The sequence below is a fragment of the Pituophis catenifer genome, unplaced genomic scaffold, assembly GCF_029215685.1.
Source record: "Pituophis catenifer annectens isolate HBS135680 unplaced genomic scaffold, rPitCat1.0.hap2 SCAF_3, whole genome shotgun sequence".
NCBI classification, from domain to species: Eukaryota; Metazoa; Chordata; class Lepidosauria; order Squamata; family Colubridae; genus Pituophis; species Pituophis catenifer.
The window spans coordinates 12,649,693-12,672,536 of record NW_027256883.1 but is presented as its reverse complement, the minus strand read 5'-3'; the positions used below and the strand labels follow the sequence as shown (position 1 = coordinate 12,672,536).

Sequence of the window (22,844 nt, the reverse complement as noted above, 5' to 3'; positions counted from 1 at the left end):
TACCAGGTAAACTATGTCTTGAAACTTCTATAGACACTTACTCCTTGCACGGAAGATCCACCAGCTGTTGTATGAAGCCTGAAAAAAATGGAAAAAAACAATGAAGCACAGTAAAACTAAAACCATTCAGCTAAAGACCTGTCTGGTGTGTACTGTTGGCTACTTCAAATAAAATATGCAAGATGTCTATGCAGACTTACACAGTAAAATCCTCACAATTAATTGGTAGGTAATGAGCATACTCAATGGAGGACAGAGGTCTTAATTTCTGTACTGCACAGACGAATGATAAACCCTCAAAGAGATTTACATTAGATAATGTTTTGTTTATTTTATCGAGTGTCAAAACTGTGAAGATAATATGACCCTGATACAGATTCGGCTTTTGAAGAGTTTATGTATTTGACTGTTGTAAGCAGGGTGGATTTGATTTAAATCGAGTTGATTTAAATCACAATTTAAATCATGATTTAAATCACTAGTAAAAAGACTTGATTTAAATCAACTTGATTTAAATCATGATTTTTAAAGAGCAATTGTCATCTCTGCTACTCCTTTGACCCACTGTTGACTCACCGATAGTCTCAGTGTTGCAGAATATACAGCCTCATGCTACATAACTAAGCTCCATTTCATGCTGAATAAACTAAAGTATTTATGTATCTTAAATAGAAAACTATCTTATGATAGATTTTTACCTCAAAAGTTTTAAAAATTATTAAAATAAATAAATTTGATAAAAATCAAAAAAATCCGATTTAAATCAAAAAAATCTGATTTTTTTGATTTTTTAAAAAAAAAATCATTGATTTTTATCCACCCTGGTTGTAAGTACCTGGTACTTTTTTTCTGCTGCCTCTTTTTATCCAGAAGAATAAAAAGCAGTCCAGAGAGAAGGATTACTTCCTCATTACAAAAGGAAGGTGGAGTACATTCACACAGGGTCACTGAACTTGAATGCTTCACAGGAAGGAAAGGAAAGTAATCTGAAATATTCATTGTCACAGTAGCTGACAATCTTCCATGACAAATATTTTCAGAATCACAACTATATCATGAAACTACATCTAAAAGCACAGATTTAAGACAATATACTGCACAATTTCACAACTGTGCAGTATATTATCTTAAATCTGTGCTTTTAGATGTTCTTCCTATACAACAAGCTTTCCCAGTTTGCCATGATAAATGCGCAAAGACAATAACAATTTAAAAAAAAAACTAAAGAAAACTGTATCTTTAAAAAAAAAAACACTATAAGATTACCTTAAATTTATAATACAGGACACTAGAGACTTGCTATATGAATGGGAAATCTGTATTTTCTGCCATGTTGCCTCTACTGTCCAAACAATTCATTTAAGGCAGTCGCTTAATAAAATACTTAAAGCAGGAGTGTCCAATCTCGGAACTTTAAGACTTGTGGACTTCAACTCCCAGAATTCCTCAGCCAGCTAGATTAGCTCAACTCTCTGCCTGAAAAAAATAATCATCTCAGCTCTGCGGTTCTCAAATTTGGTAACTGCCAAGATATACACACTTCAACTCCCAGAATTCCCCAGCTAGCAAGAATTCTTGCAAGTTCACACACCTGGAATTGGTTCAGTTTGGGAAACATTAAATTTACTCCAGTACCAATCAGAAAAAAAAAAATAAGCTGGCTGCTCCCAAGAGTTCTCAAAACCAAATCATGGTCAGAGAAAATGTATTCAACGCATTTGGCGTGTTAATATAATTACCGCATTTACCAATAAATCTAGTTCACTTTTTCTTAAAGGACATTTAAAGATGTTTTCTCGCTTAAAGATCAACATAATTCCCCCACCGAAAAAAAGAAGAAGTTGCGATACAATATTTTATAATGCAGCATTTCACTGTAGAATCTCCCAATTCTAGAATTGTAAGGCTCCATTCTCAACGTCATTTCTAGAGGGGAGACGAAAGTGTAGCCCTCCAAATTCTGCTTCATTGCAATTTACCGTACTTTTCAGAGTATAAGACGCCCTTTTCCCACCCTAAAAGAGGGTGGAAATGTCGGAGCGTCTTATACACCAAATACAGCCATTTTTGGCCTCCCGAAATCCCGCCCCGCATGTTCCATGTTCACGATAAACGGACCCATTTTTCGCAAAAACAGGACGCGCAGAGGATTTGGGAGGCCTGCAGAGTGCTCCTGGGGACTGGGGAGGGCAAAAACGGGATGCGTGGGGGGTTCAGGAGGCCAAAAACAGGCCCATTTTTCGTGAAAACTGGCCCGTTTTTCACAAAAATGGAGTGCACAGAGGGTTTGGGAGGCCTGCAGAATGCTCCTGGGCGCTGGGGAGGGCAAAACTATTTTTTTTTCTTGTTTTCCTCTTCGAAATCTTGGTGCGTCTTATACTCCGGTGCACCTTAATAGTCTGAAAAATACGGTAACTGCAGTTACCAGCCCCCATTAACATGCCAGGGTCAGTGATCTAAGTTTAACCAGTTTCTGGAGAGATGAATATTCCCCACCCTGCCTTACGGGAACCAAGTGGTTGCCATTTGTTGGTAACTGAATCCCACATTATTCCAGTAATGTTTGAATGACTGGAACACATGGGTATATTACCCAAGGCAGCAAGGGCTGGGGTCGGGGGGATACAGCCTATGAATAATAGCCGTGCAACTGCATTACTCAGCTAAAGTTGTTAGCAATCCATATCCAGATGAAAAGTAGCAACCGTGACAAGTGGAAAGATCAATTAGGGCTTGTTTTCACCAGTTTTAAGTCTGACACCGTTCAGTCCGTTTGCTGGAGACTTTATTATGACGTAAGCTTTCAGGAACCTGTGACCATTTTGCCAGCTGCATGGGGTGTATTATGCTGAGAAAAGAGCTTATGTGCACTAGGGATATGCAAAAACAGTTCAGGAGGTCGCTGGTGGTTTCTAGCAGAAGGCAAATATGACGGCACCAGATTGAGTTCCGTCTAACCCCAAATCCACCCTTTTTACTTAGTCCTCTACTTATGACCGTAATGGACTCCATCAGTTGTAAGTCAGGATACCCACTTTCCCACCCCGATTACACAACGTACGCTGTGGCAGTCATTAAGCGAAACCCATGGTCTGCGATAAGCATTTTTGCCGGAACACAGAAAGAAATGCCAGTTTCCACAAAAACTATCATGCAGCATGTTCACATGACCATGGGATGCTGCAAATAGCTTTAAAAATGCAGGCCAGGTGCTGAGCGCTGAAAAATCATGTGACCTGGGGTGGGGTGGGGGGAAGAGTCACAATTTCATACTGGATTATATCAGTGGCGAAATCCAATTTTTTTTTATTACCGGTTCTGTGGGCGTGGCTTGGTGGGCGTGGTGTGGTGTGGCTTGGTGGGCGTGGCAGGGGAAGGATACTGCAAAATCCCCATTCCCACCCCACTCCAGGGGAAGGATACTGCAAAATCCCCATTCCCTCCCCACTATTGGGAGAAGGATACTGCAAAATCTCCATTCCCACCCCACTCTGGGGCCAGCCAGAGATGGTATTTGCTGATTCTCCGAACTACTCAAAATTTCCACTACCGGTTCTCCAGAACCTGTTGGATTTCACCCCTGCATTGTATGTACCTTTTGGGGAGGGGGGGGGTGTCTGCAGAAACCTCAAGGACTAAATGGCTGGTTGTAAGTCGTAAATTGAGGACTACCTGTAGACTTCCACCCATCAAGATACTGCTTGAACAGTGGATGACTCTGCAGGATAAGGCACCTAATTGGATGTCTCCAGAACACCTGGAAGCAGACATTTGCAGCCGAGGCAGTTTCTGCCCTTTCCATGAGGAACCTTTTTAAGTGCAAAGATATTCCCAGGAAAAAAACAGGGCTCCAGGATCAGGCAACCTTACAATCCCAAAGGTGTTTTTTCAAGAGGCCACTGGACTTTCTGTTTTTAATTTGAAGACGTTTCACTTCTCATCCAAGAAACTTCTTTAGTTTCCCGGGACATCTGCCTGCTGTTGGAAGTGCGATTACAGTAATGGAACTTATTTTCACCAATGGTGGACCTGCCCGCAGACGGTTAAATATTGGAAAAAAATACGGCAATGGATTTTGGAAATTACACAGATTAATTTGGAATTAAGGCCCGAGATTTTCCTATTGGGGGAAAAACCTTTGAATGTTAAATCAGATAGATGGTTCTTGCTGATTCACATTATTACTGCAGCAAGATTAGCGTATGCGCAGGAGTGGAAAAATCAATACTTACCGATGGATTTGAAAATAATATATAAAATTAATGAGTGTGCGGAATCAGATAGATTAACTAGATTGATCAATGGTAAAAAAGATTCAGAATTTTAAAACAGTTGGAAACTATGGTACGATTGGGTCCAGAAAAGGTGGGATGGAATAGATATATGATGATGTATATATATGATGGCAAATATGTATGTATAAAGGAATGACTTTATATTTATGGACAATGTAATCACATTATACCATGGTGGCAGGATTGTATATTTGTGTATTGGTGTATAGAATATATTAATAAAAATTATTTTTAAAAAAAGAAAAGAAACTTCTTTAGTTCAATTCAATTCTCGGATGAGAAGCAAAACGTCTTCCAAGAAAAAACGTAAGTCCACTGGCTTCTTGAAAAAGCACCTTTGGGACAACCATGACCTGGAGGACTTAAGAATTTCCATAGACGTCTGACTTTACAGTGGAGTGATGGAGAAACTGAGGCCTCTGAGTTCCAAACAAACATTTGTGCTCATCAGCTACTGCGATTCGAGGTTGAAGGGCATAACCACTCATGCTCACAGGAGGATGGGACAATCTTGGACAGCATCTATCCGGAATGGAGAAGGATCTCCTGCTTGGGGAGGGGGCTTGAACTAGAACAGGGGTCAGCAACCTGTGGCTCCGGAGCCACATGCGGCTCTTTGGGCCCTGTGCTGTGGCTCCCTGTCAGGTGATCCCACCACTGGCCGGCCCCACCTCTCGCCCTCCCCTCCCAATCACTCACCTGGCCTGAGAAGGTAAGATGGAGAAATGGCCAGGGCAGAGACAGACAGATACAGAGGGAGGGGGAGAGAGAGAGACATAGAGAGATACAGAGAGAGGGAGAGGGGAGGGAGGGAGGGAGGGAGAGAAAGAGTCAAAAGGGTTTTGTGGTTCTCGGTGTTTTTTAACAACTGGTTCTCTGCCCTAATGACTGGCTGGATAGGCGTGGCTAGGGGGGGTCCTGTGATTGGTGAAAGTAAGCGACATCGAGTTGGCCACGCCCACCAGGTTTTGTGGCTCCCGGTGTTTTCTTTTCTGTGGGAAACGGGCCCAAATGGCTCTTTGAGTGCTTAAGGTTGCAGACCCCTGGACCAGAAGACCTCCAAGGTCCCTTCCAACTCTGTCATTCGTATTCATTGGGCAAATATTCCCTCCCAGCAGCAGCTAAGGTCTCCAACAGTCCAAGCCCACCAATCTCAACCTGGAGCAGCAAACTTGCTTCTCCACCAGAAGAAAGACAGCCCGTTTGCTAAAAGCCAACAGTGTGGAATTCTATGTTTTGCATTACCTGAGTGGAGGAAGGTAAAGAGGCAGACCCATTCCGCTCCAGACTGCCTGCGGCTCCTCAAATTTCCACAATCAACTTCCATGGCTTATCTAAACAAGTAGTCCTCAACTTACAACCCCCGTTGGGACCAGAATTTCGGCCATTAAAGCACTGAAGTTATTAAGCAGGTCATCATGTGACTGGCACCGATTTTATGATCGTTTTTACCGTGGTTGTTAAGTGGACCACGTGGTCATTAAGCAAATCTGGATTCCCTAATCGAGTCTGCTTCTTAGAAGCTGGCTGGGAAGGTTGCAAATCACAATCATGTGACGGAAAGACACTGCAACTCGTCATAAATGCGAGTCGGTTGCCAAACGCCCGCATTGTGATCATGTGACGGTGTGGGGACGGTCGCAAATTTGAAAATGGGTCTTAAGTCACTTTTTCTAAGGCTACTGTAACTTTGAACCTTTTTTAAAAAAAAAAAATTAATTTGATTTATATGCCGCCCTTCTCTGGGGACTCAGGGCGGCTTATAATACGTTAAGCAATAGCCTTCATACTTTTGTATATTTATACAAAGTCAGCTTATTGCCCCCACAAACTGGGTCCTCAATTTACCCACCTTAGAAAGGATGGAAGGCTGAGTCAACCTTGAGCCTGGTGAGATTCGAACTTACAGTAATTGCAGACAGCTGGTGTTAATCACAATGCTATCAGTCTGCTGAGCCACCAGGCCCTCATTCATTCCTTTAACCGTTGTTAAAGGAATGAATGTAAGTTGAGGGCCTTCACCCAGAGCCAAGAATAATAGTGTTTAGCCCCAATCTCGGACCCTGAGAGTTAATTTTAAAGCAACCCCTTAATGGATAGGCTGGAATTTATTTTCTGCCAAGATATCCTTTTGCCTTGGAGGAGGTAATTAATTTGAAAGGGTTGTTTGTTGTCTTGCTGGAGAGATCAAAGCTACAGAGCCAGCCTATTAGTAACCTCCCCTCACATTCCCTTCAATTAGCATACCTCCAGGGCAAAGTAGATTTATATTGGGGTACTTAATTCAAGAAAGGTAGCACGAGAGGAGGAAATTTGGTTGCATAATCAGAGGCATAGAATAAGAAACTCGTGAAGTATTAGTACCATTTTATAAAACCCGAGTAAGGCCACACCTGGAATGCTGCATCCAGTTTTGTTCACCACGGTTCAAAAAAAAAGATGTTGAGACTTTGGAAAAAGTGCAGAGAAGAGCAACTAAGATGATGAAAGGCCTGAAGACTAAAACATACGAAGAACGGTTGCAGGATTTGGGTTTGGCTAGGCTAGAGAAGCGGGACGCGGTGGTTCAGTGGGTAAGATGCTGAGCTTGTTGATCGAAAGGTCGGCAGTTCAGCGGTTCGAATCCCTAGTGCTGCGTAACGGGGTGAGCTCCCATTACTTGCCCCAGCTTCTGCCAACCTAGCACTTTGAAAGCACGTAAAAATGCAAGTAGAAAAATAGGGACCACCTTTGGTGGGAATGTAACAGCGTTCCTTGCGCCTTTGGCATTTAGTCATGCCGGCCACATGACCACGGAGACGTCTTCGGACAGTGCTGGCTCTTTGGCTTTGAAACGGAGATGAGCACTGCCCCCTAGAGTCAGGAACGCCTAGCACATATGTGTGAGCGGAATCTTTACCTTTACCTTTTTAGTTTAGAGAAAAGAAGGATCACGGTGACATGATAGTAACATTCCAGTATTTGGGGGGCTGTCACAAAGACGAGGGGGAATCAACTTATTTTCTAAAGCACCAGAAGGAAAGTAAAAAAAAAAAAAACAATGGTTGGAAACTAATCAAAGAGAGAAGCAACCTGGAATTAAGGAGAAACTCCCTAACAGTGAGGATAATTAACTAGTGGAAAAGCTTGCCTTCAGATGCATGCTCCCTTTTCGGCACTCGGTGCCGACAAGGTTCGCCATCACTGGTATAGGGTCTCCTGCTTGAGCAGGGGGTTGGACTAGAAGACCTCCAGGGTCCCTTCCAGCTCTATTCTGATTGAAAGAGAGGAAAGGAATTTCTTCCTATTCTTCTTTGTTATACTGAACACCAGATACTTGGGCTACCCTAATGCCTTTGTTGATCTGTTTAGTCTCCAACTTCTGTGTGAAAAGAAAGGAGCAAGAAACTTACACTGTTTCCCATGACGGAAAAAACCACGTGAAATGGTTTCAGGTGTTTGTTTCGATGAGACAAAACCAGCTTTTTGAGTTTGGGTCTATTCAACCACAGGCAATCTGAGAGCGGAGATTTCAACGTGCCCATGTATTTTGTTTTCAGCACTGTCATTTTTGAATTACAGCACCGATGTACACCTAGAGAAGTCTTAGGAGAGGGCAGCCACCATGAGGTCAGCAGGATACCCGAAGACAAAGATGCCAACAGTAATAGATATCTAGAGAGCTAATCACAAAATAGCTGCTGGCAGTGACAGACATTCCTGCAACCGACAGCCTAATCCTTATGAGAGAGCATTATTATCTTCCGTTTGCTGAAGATTTTAACAGCTGAACCTTGGACAGAACTTTCACTGTCTGGCACTAAGCTTTTAAAAGAACAAATTCAGCGTGGATTCACCCTCTATTCATAGCCGATTGCGATCAGGAGCAGTGTTAAAATATATTTATTTATGGTATTCCTATGTTGCTTTTCCGTTGGTCCAAAATTATTTGCTTAATGATTAAAGCAGAAGTGTTCAAGTTTGATAACTTTTAAGACTAATGGACTTCAATTCCCAGAATTCCCCAACCAGCTGTATTCTGGTTCGGGAATTCTGGGAGGCGAAGTCCATAGATCTTAAGGTTGGACACACCTGGATTAAAGCATATAGATGTTCACATATATAGGTAGTTCTCGATTTATGACCAGTCACTTAGCAACTGTTTGAAATTACAACAGATCCTGACCTAAATATTAAGTCCTTTTCCTGCCATATTTTGAGCACTCGGCAACCAGCCAAGATTTATGGCCATTTGCAGTGTCCCACCAGTTTCATCCAGAAACTGGTCTTTGCTTCCAGTTTCCAGAAAAAAATATGCCCGTTGCAAACAATGGGTTTGTTTATTGACTACCACAAAGAAAGTTATAAAATGAAGCAGGGTAATGTGATGACACGTTTTACGAACATCATGACATACAACTGAAATGTCTTACACTTATGGTTGTAAGTTGAGGACTATCTGTAGTCCTCAGTTAGCAACCGCATTTGGGACGGATAACCTGGTTAAGGAAAGTTTCACTTTAAGGAAAGTGAAACTGCATATTACCATCTTATTTTAATTTTGGTTTGCTTTACAGACCCTGCATAAGTTATAAATTCAAGGGCTGCTTGCAAAATGACTTTTTCCTCACCAAAACTGCAAATGGTTGCTAAATGAGATGGTTGATAAAACAAGGATTACATGTTAATATTAAAACAGTTATTACACTGATTCTTAATCGTAAGTGACTAATTAAGGAGCAAAGAAGAAATGCAGAGTATGGCATACATTAGATGAATGTATTGCAAGTATATATTAATAATGAACGTATATGTCTGCAAAAAAATAATCTCCTTGTGACCCCTAATTAATTTTGCTTTACATTCTAATTAAGAAATTGAGGTTCTGCAAACCATATCAAAATCATCTAAAAATCATGAATGTCTAATTAGTGAACTACCTAAAAAACTTTCTAGAAACACTTTTAAAGCGTTAAAAAGGGGAAAAAAAGCACTTCAAACATCCAGGAACAGCAAATTTAGCTCTCTCTGATGCTGCTCATTATCAATAGATCTTTTACACACATTCTCCCTCTCCCCATTCCCCCCCCCCACACACACATTCTCTCTCTCCCCTGAGGGAAGGGGAAAGGATGACCATCTCAATTTGCAAACACCTGAATAATGAGTGTTCTCCAAGCATGATAAATGAGCACATGTTTGGTTAAAAAAAAAATACTTACAACCCACTCAGAAGCTGAGATAGATTATCATCATCTTTACAGGACCAAGAAATGAATATAAAACACAATTGCAGCGACATTTGATTATCAGGAGGAAAAAATCCATAATGTCTAAATATCATTATATTATTATTAGGGTTGGTCGCCCAGTCAGCCAGATGTTTAGACTGGATTTGGCAGTTTTAATTGTCCACCTATGGAGTTGAGATAGGCAGATGTTGTTTGACAAAGTTGAAGATATCGTTACAGATGTAAACTGTTCCGAGTAAAGCTGCTATTGTGACCCCAACTCCCGAGCCTGTCCTAACAGAGGAAGAGGACTCAGAAGGTGATGGGGAGGAACTGACAAGGCCTCCCTCTCCAGGACCCTCCTCTCTGGCAATGCCTCAGGTTTCATCCGAAGGCCAAGAGGAACAGCCTGGGATATGCCAGGAGGGAAGCATATCGGAACAACAACAGATAGGGAGCGAGGATGATGAATCCTGGCTTGATCCCAGGCAGCGTCGGAGGGAGAAGCGTGCGCAGCAACGAAAGAGGCGTGGGAGGGCCAGAGATTGAGCTGAGTCACTGAGCCACACCCCACAAGGAATAAAAGTGGGTGTGATTGCTCTTCGGGCTTTGTGACGGTCAAAGTTAGAAACCTGAGAGTCACATCGCGTTACCTAGAATTTGGCTTGTACATATTTGGATTGGACCTTGGCTAACTCTTGCTTCGTGGATTACTTTTTGCTACTGGACCAGACTGAGGATAAACTCTCTCTTGCTTACTGTGAGTGAAAACTGACTTGGCAGGCATTACGCAGTTTACTGCCAAAACTCTTATCTGCAAGGGTTTCTAGTCTGATTGCTTTAATAAAAACTTGGCAAATGTGCCTGATTGTGTGTTTGCCTGTGTGGGGACGGGGGACAGAACAGCTGCCTTTTGCAATTGATTGATAGGGACTTTGTCAATTGTTCAAATGGTGCTCAGAAGTTTTGAAATTGCACCCAAGGTGCCTATTACTTCAGGTGGTCCTCGCCTTATGACCACAATTGAACCCAACATTTCTGTTGCTAAGTGAGACAGTTGCTAAGTGAGTTTTGTCCCATTTTACCACCTTTCTTGCCCCAGTTGTTAAGTGAATCACTGCAGTTGTTAATAACACATTCCCCATTAACTTTGTTTGTCAGAAGGTGGCAAAAGGGGATTGCATGATCCCGGGACATTGCAGTCGTCATAAATACGAGTCAGCTGCCAAGTGTCGGAAACTTGATCATGGGGATGCGGCATAAGTCACTTTTTTTCAGTGCTGTTGTAACTTTGAATGGTCACTAGATGAACTGTTGTAAGTCGAGGACTACCTGTACTGCACCATCTTTGCTTTCTTTTGCCAGTCATTCTACTTCTATTTGCAAATGATTTATCATTTGGGTGCCTTAGAGTCAGTCTTTACTTGGCAAGATTTTGGAAATGCTTTCATTGCCTGCTTCCTAGAGTGAAGATTGACTGGTCCAAGGTCACCAATTGGCTTTGTGCCTAAGGGGGGGGGTTAGAACTCAACAATCTCCTGTTTCCAGCCTGATGCCTTAACCACTACACCGAACTGCCTCCCAATACCTTTATGAAGAGCAATTAAAAAGTCCTGCAGAAATCTTCATCAGGCAGAATGTTACCAATAACATGGGATGAGAAAACCCATGAATATTCAAGAGTATGATCCAGTGGTGGGTTCCTCCCAGTTTGGCCGAGCCGGTAGCGGTGACGATATGACGTCACCGAACCGGTTCTGCCCCCACCCCCGCATTATTCTTACCTTTTATTTGGCCCCACCCCCAATCTATTGCTGCCTCCTGAGTCCCAGCTATCGGCTAGAGGGGAAAAAACTGTTTAAACTCTTGCCTCCGGGCTTCAAAGGGCCGCCCTACAGCTGATCAGTGGTAAAAGAAAACAAATGAGTAGACCAGTGCCTGCAAAAATAAAAAGGTAGACCAGTGTCTGCAAAAATAAATGGGTAGACCAGTACCTGCAAAAATAAATAGGTAGACCAGTGCCTGCAAAAATAAATAGGTAGACCAGTGCCTGCAAAAATAAATGGGTAGACCAGTACCTGCAAAAATAAATAGGTAGACCAGTACCTGCAAAAAATAAATGGGTAGACCAGTACCTGCAAAAATAAATGGGTAGACCAGTGCCTGCAAAAATAAATGGGTAGACCAGTGCCTGCAAAAATAAATAGGTAGACCAGTACCTGCAAAAATAAATAGGTAGACCAGTGCCTGCAAAAATAAATAGGTAGACCAGTGCCTGCAAAAATAAATAGGTAGACCAGTGCCTGCAAAAATAAATAGATAAACCAGTGCCTGCAAAAATAAATAGGTAGACCAGTGCCTGCAAAAATAAATAGGTAGACCAGTGCCTGCAAAAATAAATAGATAAACCAGTGCCTGCAAAAATAAATAGGTAGACCAGTGCCTGCAAAAATAAATGGGTAGACCAGTGCCTGCAAAAATAAATAGGTAGACCAGTGCCTGCAAAAATAAATGGGTAGACCAGTACCTGCAAAAAATAAATGGGTAGATCGGTACAGCTCTGCAAGCAGTTAAAAGCCTGGTAGACCAGTTCCTCTGCTAAATCCTAACGAATTGTCACATGATCAACAAGTCACCCCCACAAAATAAGCCACAGCCACAGAACCGGTAGTTAAAAAATTTAGAACCCACACCTGGTATGATCATATACAAGACAATAGATTTAACTTCAGTGTGGAAATTGCAGACAGAACACATTAGACTTGTTCATTCTTTAGTGTCCAGGTCCACAGATTACGTAAACAATCATAGGTGATATTGATATAATGGAAAACAACAATGGTTTAAGAATCACAAAGGAGATTGGGGATCGGCGGCGCCTTTCTTGGCAGATGCTAGTAAATGTGTGGCTTTACGATAGATATGAGATTAAAATTAACGTGAAACAGAAGGTTATATGCTTCCCATGCTCCAATTACTTCTGCTATCAGTGATTAGATGTACAGATCCTACAATTGTACTGAAGCAATGGATGGAAACTAATCAAGGAAAGAACCAACCTTAGAACTAAGGAGGAATTTCCTGACAATTAGAACAATTAATCCGTGTAATAGCTTACCTCCAGAAGTTGTGGGTGCTCCATTGCTGGAGGTTTTTAAGAGACTGGACAACCATTTGTCTAAAATAGTATAGGGCAGTGATGGCTAACCTTTTCTGGACCGAGTGCCCAAAGCATGCACGTCCCCCACGTATGCGTGCCCCCCCCGCACATTGCCCACCCCCCAGCATGCGTGTGTGGGCCCCCCACACATGGCCCCCATGCATGCACCCACCCCCTGCATGCACCTCGTCTCCCATGCATGCATGTGTGCCCCCCCTGCATGTGCCCTGCACATGCATGGCAGAGACCCGATGACCAGCTGGCTGGTGGGAGGCACGCGCGCATGTGCGGCGGAGCTGAATTGGGGCGACAGCTCACATGCCCACAGAGAGGGCGCTGCATGCCACTTGTGGCACGCGTGCCATAGGTTCGCCATCACGGGTATAGGATTTCCTGCCTGAGCAGGGGGTTGGACTAGAAGACCTCCAAGGTCCCTTCCAATTCTGTTATTCTGAGTTATCTTACATATAATGGAGCAAGAATAACGATACATTATAATTTGTAGGAAATGCATAAAAAAATGCTCTAAATACATATTTCAAAGCCTAAACAGGAGCTATTTTGTGAATAAAATGAAGTGAATAAAATGAAAGTTAATGCTCAAATAATTGAAAACATTATGTGCAGACCTGTTGTACTTTCCGTCTGCAAACCATCTCAATTATTTCTTGGCACACGCGTGAAGTATAAGCATCTGTCCTCTACCTCACATGCTGAGTTAGCATCAGGCTTTGATAGGTGTGCTAAAAATGCTTCATCAGTAAATGTAGCCTTGGCCAAATATATTGGGGGGGAAAAAACCCAAAGAGATAGCAAAAAATGAGAGAGAGCTTTGAAAATTAATCTTGCTATCTGCGGAAATCAAAGACAATACCCAAGGCAAGCCAATTACAAAAAAGTTAAGTTGTGCAGCTTTTTACCTGATCTACCAAATTAAAAAGAAAAACCCACAAGGTAAATTTCTCATATTAAATATATTTATATTTATATTTTGCTGATCTATATTATATATTATATTATATCGCTGGTTTATATTTCATATATATATATATATATATATATATATGCATATTCTTTCTAGCCAGGTTTTACCTACGTAAGCTAAGATGTTCTACAGCCCTAGTTCTGTGAAATCTCATTCACAGAACTAGGGCTGTAGAACATTTTAGCTTACGTAGGTAAAACCTGGCTAGAAAGAATATGCACATAAAAGCCTACGAAAAAGATATATATATATATATATAGGTCTTTGGTTATTCGGGTCTTCTCCCACGTAAAATTGGAAGTGTCTTGGCGACGTTTCGACGAAGTCTCATTCGTCATCTTCAGGCTGGTGTTCTCAGCTTCGTGCTTCCAGGAGCAATTTTACGTGGGAGAAGACCCAAATAACCAAAGACCTACATACAGACACCTGCGAAAACCTGAGAAAACAAATATAGATAGATAGATAGATAGATAGATAGATAGATAGATAGATAGATAGATATAGATACACACACACACACACACACACACACACACACACATACACATAACCTGTATGTCTTTAGATGCCACTGATAATAATTCTATGATCCTCTGAGTGAGGAATGGTAAAAGTCCAATTCTATTTTTCTCTTTTTTGCAATGATTTTAAGGGGCAAAAATGGCCCACAAAGTGCTGTGTTGTGTTGTGTTGTATTCTGCATTCTATTCTGCATTCTATTCTCTCTCCTCTCCTTTTTGTTGCCTCCCTCACTTAGTTTTAAAAAAAGATCCAAAAATTTACCTCATTTGGGTCCTTCTTTCATCTACTTTTTAAAAATTGCTCTTGGATCAAAAGAATTTATTCAGTCCTGCATGCGCACTACACATCTCATAATATCTTACTTCTTTCTTACTGGTTGGCTGATACAGATTTGATAGTGAATTGTAAGCTAAGCCATAATAATGTTCAGCTTGGTTTGTTAAGTAAACCACACCGTGCTAGGTTCAGACATCATACTAAGCCCTAAGCTTATATTTTAATTTAATGTATGAACCCAGTTCCAGAATAACAGCTGGAAGCGACCTTGGAGGGGATCTAGTCCAACAATAGAATTATCACAACAGTTGTAGGCCTGCTTAATAAAGAGAAATTTAAAAGAAACTTACAGCTGACTATCAACCGAGTTTGGATTCCCAGATGATGATAGCATTGAGCATTTTTACAATGATACTATTGTATTAGTTGCAAACTTTCTCAAATTGGTCAAACTTTGGCAGATGTTTTCTATTATATCACAACCTAATTTCTGTAATTCATACTATAAAAACTGCACAAGTTTCAACTGGTAAAATTTGGCAGCTGGTCTGTTAACCAATGCAAGATATTCAGACAGCGTTTCACTCCAACCAAAGTTGGGAAACTTGCTTTGTTACCAGCATTTTTAATACACATTTACAGTATAGAGTTGGTCTGAACCTCTAAAGCAGGGGTCTCCAATCTTGGCAACTTTAAGACTTGTGGACTTCAACTCCCAGAATTCCTCAGCCAGCTTTGAAGTCCACAAGTCTTAAAGTTGCCAAGATTGGAGACCCCTGCTCTAAAGTCCCAAATGACAGAAAACTGATTGAATAAGGTCCACCCAAACTCAAATAATGAATTTTAGCAGTCCTTCAGGAGAGATCAAGGATGCTTTTATTTTCAGTGCCCAAAGCGTTTTCTCCTGAAGTTTTCTTCCCAAGAATCAGGGCCCCAGGGCAAGGTATGCCTCATAAAAGTACTGGTACAAATAATACGACATTTAAGTTCACATCTTGGAAAAGCTGACATTACAGATTCATGTCCATGCATGCCTTATGATCATAAATGCACTTTTCTCGTCAGGTTGCAAACCATGGTATTATCAGATGCCTTTCTAAATTATCTTTACAGTGATTAATATCTAAAGTGACAAAATGGATACTGTGGCGCAGTGGTTAGAATGCAGAATTGCAGGCTAACTCTGCCGACTGCCAAGAGTTCGATCCTGACGGGGCTCAAGGTTGACTCAGCCTTCCATCCTTTGGAGATCAGTAAAATGAGGATCCAGATTGTTTGGGGGAGGGGGGAGGGATATGCTAACTCTGTAAACCGTTCAGTGAGGGCTGTAGAGCAGGGCTCCCCAAACTTGGCAGCTTTAAGACTTGTGGACTTCAACTCCCAGAATTCTCCAGGCAGCTGGCTGGAGAATTCTGGGAGTTGAAGTCCACAAGTCTTAAAGCAGTCATGTTTGGGGACCCCTGCTGTAGAGCATTGTGAAGCGGTATATAAGTCTAAGTGCTATTGCTACTGTAGGTGTGAGTCTTCAGTTGTTCAGAAACATGTGCGAAGTGTTGCTTGGAAAGCCTTTCGGATATCAAGTGATATTTGAGATTGTCTGAAACCTATGTATCAATACTGCATACTTGGTTTATGCTTCTCAGCTTGGCTTCCATTAACTCACTATTAAATAAGAACTAGGAATGGAATAGGACTGAAATATCTAACATGTTTTTCTGCTAGCTAGAAATCTCATGTCATCGTGTGAAAAAATATCATGCAAAAGCTAAGGATATTCTCATATTCCCAAAATGAATGAATGAATGAGTGTGTGTGTGTGCATCAGGGGTGGGTTCCACTTACCTTTACTACCGGTTTGCAGTGGGATCGCGCATGCGCAGATCACCAATGATGATGTCGTGCCGAGTGGGCGGAGCCTCCCACCGGTTTTACTACCGGACAGTAGAACTATAGAACCGGACAGAACCGGGAGCAATTCACCACTGGTGTGTATGTGTGTGTGGGTTCTTTCCTAAGGTTGAGACAAAGTGAACAACCGAAGGTCATTCAGTTGGCCTCTTACTCAACGTAGGACTAGAACTCAAGGTTTCCCAATTAATTTTGTATTGGATGTAGAAAGCAACACAATTTCATCCTATATGAATAAATATACGATATCAAACAAACAAAATATAGAATACCAGTATGGATGGCAAAAATTGAGATGCATTTGAAGTAAGCTATCTATTATTATCTTTTTCTCTCTCGTGTACACCAAGCCTCCACTCGAGCCTATGAATAGATATTAAAAAGAAGGAAACTAGCATACTCAGGGGAAAATGCCATTTTAAACATGGAATTATAACCTGGAATTCTTAAGGATACTGAATGAAAGGCATTCCTGCCTTTCATTAGGGCAATGGGAAATCTTCCATTGCAAATAGTTTGTGCACTCATAGAGAGATGTTTTAATAAAGATTTTTGCATGCCAAACAGTTTGTTAAGAAAGCACTTAAGCTATAAAGTTGCTGCTGCAGACAGAACAAAAGATACAAAGATTGATTTCTAAGAGCCCACTTGTACATTTTGCAGGCAAAATGGCAGTTTTACCTGCAAAACGGGACATTTCTTGGAAGTTTCACACTTGAAATGGTTCCAGAGTAAACGTTTTGCATGCCCCGATCTTCAAATATAGATCTGGATACTGAAATACTGTAGTTGTAATCTAGTCAACTGAGTTTGTCACTTTTTCCTCTTTGCTTTTTTGATCAACCTTTATAGAACATAATCGACTCTCATTGTAGCTGTCGGATTTTGAAACATATATATTTTTATCATGACTTTTGTTTTGCCTGCAAAATGTACAAGTGGGCTCTTAGAAATGGGCGGTTGGAAAAGTTCTAAGCTCAAAATGGAGATTTTTGGGGTTTGCAACACTCTCGTTTCCAACTTGAACCCCTACCCTAAACACTCAATGCTGACAATTTTTCACTTGAAACAGCGGTTTTTGTGCTCAAAACAAAGGTCCATGCTGGTTTTGCATACTCATTATTGGACAATCTCGCAGGTATCTTATCCTGTGCTGTGCTTCTAACCAAGGCATATTTATTCCATAGGAAATATATTTTACAACCATAGCATCAGTGATCTTAATCACTGAAACTGACACCTCATGCGGTATGCAAATAAAAATAAATAACTTTTAAACGAAAGAGAAGTCTGTAAAAAAAAAATAATAATAAAACATTCCACTGTGGCTTTTAAGACTGGAAAAGGCTACCTACCGATAGTGTGTATAATCATCTCAAATGCGGCTGAACGTTTTTCAGGCGAGCAAGAAATTTCATTGAGTAACAACTACACAAGCCCAGTTGGTTTGTTTCAAGCTTCGGCTACATTCAGTTAGTGCTTCCTTCCTTCTACTGGGTTGAGTCATATCCTCAGGTTTAGTTTCTTTTTAGAAAAAGGGAAATAAATCACACTAAGAGGCCAGGGCTGCAATCCTAGCAAGAAGCTTCTTTCCAGGGTATGGTGATAGATAGATAGATAGATAGATAGATAGATAGATAGATAGATAGATAGATAGGAAAGATAAATAGATAAGATAGATAGATAGGAAAGATAAATAGATAAGATAGATAGATGATAGATAGATAGATAGATAGATAGATAGATAGATAGATAGGAAAGATAAATAGATTAGATAGATAGATAGATAGATAGATAGATAGATAGATAGATAGATAGATAGGAAAGATAAATAGATAAAATAGATAGATAGATAGATAGATAGATAGATAGATAGATAGATAGATAGGAAAGATAAATAGATAAGATAGATAGATAGGAAAGATAAATAGATAAATAGATAGATAGATAGATAGATGATAGATAGATAGATAGATAGATAGATAGATAGACAGATAGATGATAGATAGATAGATAGATAGATAGATATAGATAGATAGATAGGAAAGATAAATAGATAGATAGATAGATAGATAGATAGATAGAAAAGATAAATAGATAAGATAGATAGATAGATAGATGATAGATAGATAGATAGATAGATAGATAGATAGATAGATAGATAGGAAAGATAAATAGATTAGATAGATAGATAGATAGATAGATAGATAGATAGATAGATAGATAGATAGATGATAGATAGATAGATAGATAGGAAAGATAAATAGATTAGACAGACAGACAGACAGACAGACAGACAAACAGACAGACAGATAGATAGAAAAGATAGATAGATAGATAGATAGATAGATAGATAGATAGATAGAAAAGATAAATAGATAAGATAGGTAGGTAGGTAGGTAGATAAGAAAGATAAATAGATAAGATAGGTAGGTAGGTAGATAGATAAGATAGATAGATAAAATAGATTAGATAGATTAGATAAAATAGAGAGATTAGAGAAGATAGATAGATAAGAAAGATAGGTAGATAGATAGATAAGATAGATAGATAGATAAGCTAGATAGATAAAGATATAGATTAGATAGATTAGATAAAATAGATTAGATAAAATAGATTATAGATAAAATAGATAATAGATAAGATAGATAAAATAGATTAGATAGATCAGATCAGATAAGATAGATAGATAGATAGTATTATCCCTCATTTTTATTAAAATTAATATAACATTAATACCCTGTTTCCTCCAAAATAAGACATCCCCTGATAATAAGCCCAATCGGGCTTTTGAACACATGGCAATAAGGGTTCAAAAAAATATAAGACAGGGTCTTATTTTCAGGGAAACACGGTAGTAAATTAAAATTAATATAAACGTTATTAAGGAAAAATGACAATTGTACCCCCAAACATTTTGAAAGTACTGAACTAGCAGTTTACAGCAAGACACCAAAATTACACTATATTTCTACAATGGAGTTCTGCCAGGATAAGAACCTTTCTGTCTGTCAGTAAGTTCTCATCCACAAATTCTACATCAATCTGATTATAAATCTGATTTATGGGAAATGTTTTAACTTAGGCAAGCTTTGAACTAAATTGTCCCTTTGACCCAACAAAATACCTTAATGTATTAGGTTTAGTATTATTTGACGTATGCTAAATAAACAAACATAACTTGCCAAGCAAGGACACATTTTGAACATAAATACATCTTTGTGATCATGTAAAAATGTGAAAAGTTAAATCATCATCACTGGGTAAAAATATATGAGTTCACATTCTACACTAACCCTTAACATGGTTTGCTTTGCCTTAATGTGATGTTTAACCTCAGTCTTTGTTTTGTAAGCCATGATTTATGATCTAGCACAGTATTAAAAAAAATTACTGAAACAATTATTTTTGAAGTTAATTTGCTTATTTACTTATTTTTCAGACAGATGTTACTGAAAATAGAAAATGCATTGTAATTATGTTAAGCACTGCATTTTAGCTATGTTACTTGTACGGTTTTTAGAAAACTATCTGTATACAAGCTCACATTGTAAACATATTGTTATGTCCTTCCTTCCTTCCTTCCTTCCTTCCTTCCATCCATCCATCCATCCATCCATCCCTTTGCTTTTCTTCTTTCTAGTAGCAACAATGGATTTTATTTGTACTAGTTTTTAAACAGCTAGGAATTCATTACAATAAAAAGGGGAAATAAGTTTGAACTATTCAAGGATCTATGCAAAGTTCTGCATTTTACTACTGTTGCATTTTCCTGACAACATGCTACAATTGACAAACTCCTGTTTACATGGCAGAGGTCTTGGCGACCCTTTTGTATTACGATATTAAAGATGAGATGGTAAACAGAAGAACTCTACGTTTATTTCAAAACAATATTGATCCAGGAATCTCAAAGGTGCTTTTTCAAAAGGCAACCAGACTTCGTTTTCTCCTTGAAGACATTTCGCTTGTCATCCCAGAAGCTTCTTCAGTTCTCACTGAAGATCAGTCAGAACTGAAGAAGCTTCTTGGACGAGAAGCGAAACGTCTTCACGGAAAAACCAAGTCCGGGTTGCCTTTTTGAAAAAGCACCTTTGGGACAACCATGACCTGGATGACTGAGAATCTCCATAGACATTAATCCAGGAAAGAAACTCTCTAAGCAATGGGCTTTCTATGCTCAATTGTTTCATTTGGTTGTCTTTTTTTAACATCTCTCAAAAAACCATTTGGAATGCTGACATATGAAGAAAAGAGTGGGCTCACCTGACAAGAATTCAGTACAAGAGTTCAGTACAATCAAAAAAAAAAAAATACTGCTAAAAGGGAAAAATCACTGAAATCCCCAAATCCCACTCCTGGCTGGCCCCGCCCACCCCGCCCCTCTCAGGAGTCTCCACGCGGGCCGTTTTTGATGCAGGTAAGTGCAGGACGTGCGTGGATGCTCAGGAAGGGCAAAAAAAGAACCTACTGGAAGTTTGTGAAGGCCAAAAACGGCCCTATTTCTGGCCTCCAGAGGGCCTCCGGAGCCAGGGAGGCCATTTTCGCCCTCTCAGAGGCTCAAGGAAAGACTCCGGAGCCTGGGGAGGGCAAAAACACACACACACACACGCCATGGTGCAGGAGGCCGACTAGGCCACGTCCATTATGGCCACACACACCCAGCAACCGGGCAGAGAACCCCTTGCTAAAAAATTTTAAGCCCACTCCTGACTGCAAGGCGATCCAACCGGTCAGTCCTTGAGGAGATCAACCCTGACTGCTCTTTAGAAGGCCAGATCCTGAAGAGGAAACTCAAATACTCTGGCCACCTAATGAGAAGGAAGGACTCACTGGAGAAGAGCCTCATGCTGGGAACGATTGAGGGCAAAAGAAGAAAGGGATGACAGAGAATGAGGTGGGTGGATGGAGTCACCGAAGCAGTAGGCGTGAGCTTAAATAGACTCCAGAGGACGGTAGAGGACAGGAGGGCCTGGAGGAACGTTGTCCATGGGATTGCAATGGGTCGGACATGACTTCGCGACTAACAAGGATTCTACATTTCAAAATAAATGCGAACATTTTTGGCCAACTATGTTTACACAAATTCAACAAGCATGCCCAGATTATAACTTTGAATGTATTGTTGTGTTTTTACTATTTTTTTTTTTTTATTGCAAAAGTTTTTCAATTACATTTTCACCCCTTTTTTCACCCCCCCACCTCCCTCCCCAAACTTCCCATCCTCCCTAACCCTCCCTAACCCTCCCCCCCCAGACTTCCCTATTACATACTCATAACTAATAACACTAATATATAAACCTGAACCCATCCCTCCCCCTATATAATTTTTCCTCTTTGTCTCTTTACATTAAAATATTTCTAATACATTATTTTCAAATAAAAGCTATTTGATACTTTCTAGTTTGGTATTTGTTCTGAACATATTCTATCCACCTTTTCCATTCCCATTCATAAGTCTCTTGTGAACAATCTTTTAAATACGCTGAAATCTTCGCCATCTCTGCAAAACTGGCCATCTTCAAAGTCCATTCCTCGATAGTAGGCAAAGCTTCATTCTTCCAATATTTACCTATCAACAATCTTGCTGCTGTTATCATATACAATATTAGTTTTATTTCACCCCGTGTAAAACCCTTAACTATACCCAATAAAAACAATTGTGGAGAAAATTGAATTTTTTTCTTCAAAACATTCTGCATGACCCACCAAATTTTTATCCAAAAAGCCTTAACTTTCCTACAGGTCCACCATACATGATAATACGTAGCATCCAAACATTCGCATCTCCAACATTTTGGCTGAACATTAGGGTAGTGTTTTTACTATTAACAGAGAGAAATCAAAAGCCTCACAAGCCATTGAAATCCTATTACGGACTTACCCACTTGGGCAAAATTTTGAAGAAAAGATAGCACAAAGTTCCCTCACTCAGACAGAACCCCAAAAGCTATTTTGGTTGCATGTTGTTACCTGAAAGTGGCTCTCTAAAGAAAACCAAGTCCTTTTTAAGAAATAAGGATCTGCAGAATCTACAGTCATAAGATGCAGCGTCAGTCATCAAAACTGCATCTCCAGATGATCAGACATTTTTCCACTAATGGACAAAGCTGTCAAAAAGCACGTAGTCCTTACAGCAAAACGGAACCACTGTCTTTAGCACACGTCTGATTATTCAAACCTTGGGATAAGCAGGATCGTGTTCCACTTGTGAGCTCCTAAAAGCAACTTTCTGAACACTACAAATAGTCCTCGGGTTATGATGGCAATGGGGACAAGAATTCCTGCCGCTAATGCCATAGGACCAGATCGCTTAGCGATGGCAATCCCAACAGTCGTGGTTGCCATTGTAACTCAAAGTTGTGAACTGGGAAGCAGTGGGAATTCCAGTTAAGGAACATGGGGGTGCCACAGGAGTGGGGGGGTAGCAATGAGGGGGGGGGGTTAGTGGAGGTTGGGGGAGGCCAGGGCAGGTCCTGGGAATCCCG

General features: G+C 40.3%; 1 protein-coding gene across 5 annotated transcripts in view; it reads right to left on the bottom strand.

Moving 5' to 3' along the window:
* Positions 1-22,844, bottom strand: part of CYRIB (CYFIP related Rac1 interactor B) — a 121,410-nt gene that overhangs the window by 54,639 nt on the left and 43,927 nt on the right. For 3 of the 5 annotated variants that reach the window (XM_070942016.1, XM_070942017.1, XM_070942015.1), the window contains exon 2: positions 4-78. The exons of 1 other annotated variant lie outside the window; for it this stretch is intronic. The gene's annotated coding sequence lies outside the window, so the exon portion shown is untranslated. The remainder of the gene's footprint in view (positions 1-3; positions 79-22,844) is intronic. One more of the 5 variants, XM_070942019.1, reaches the window with a different exon arrangement.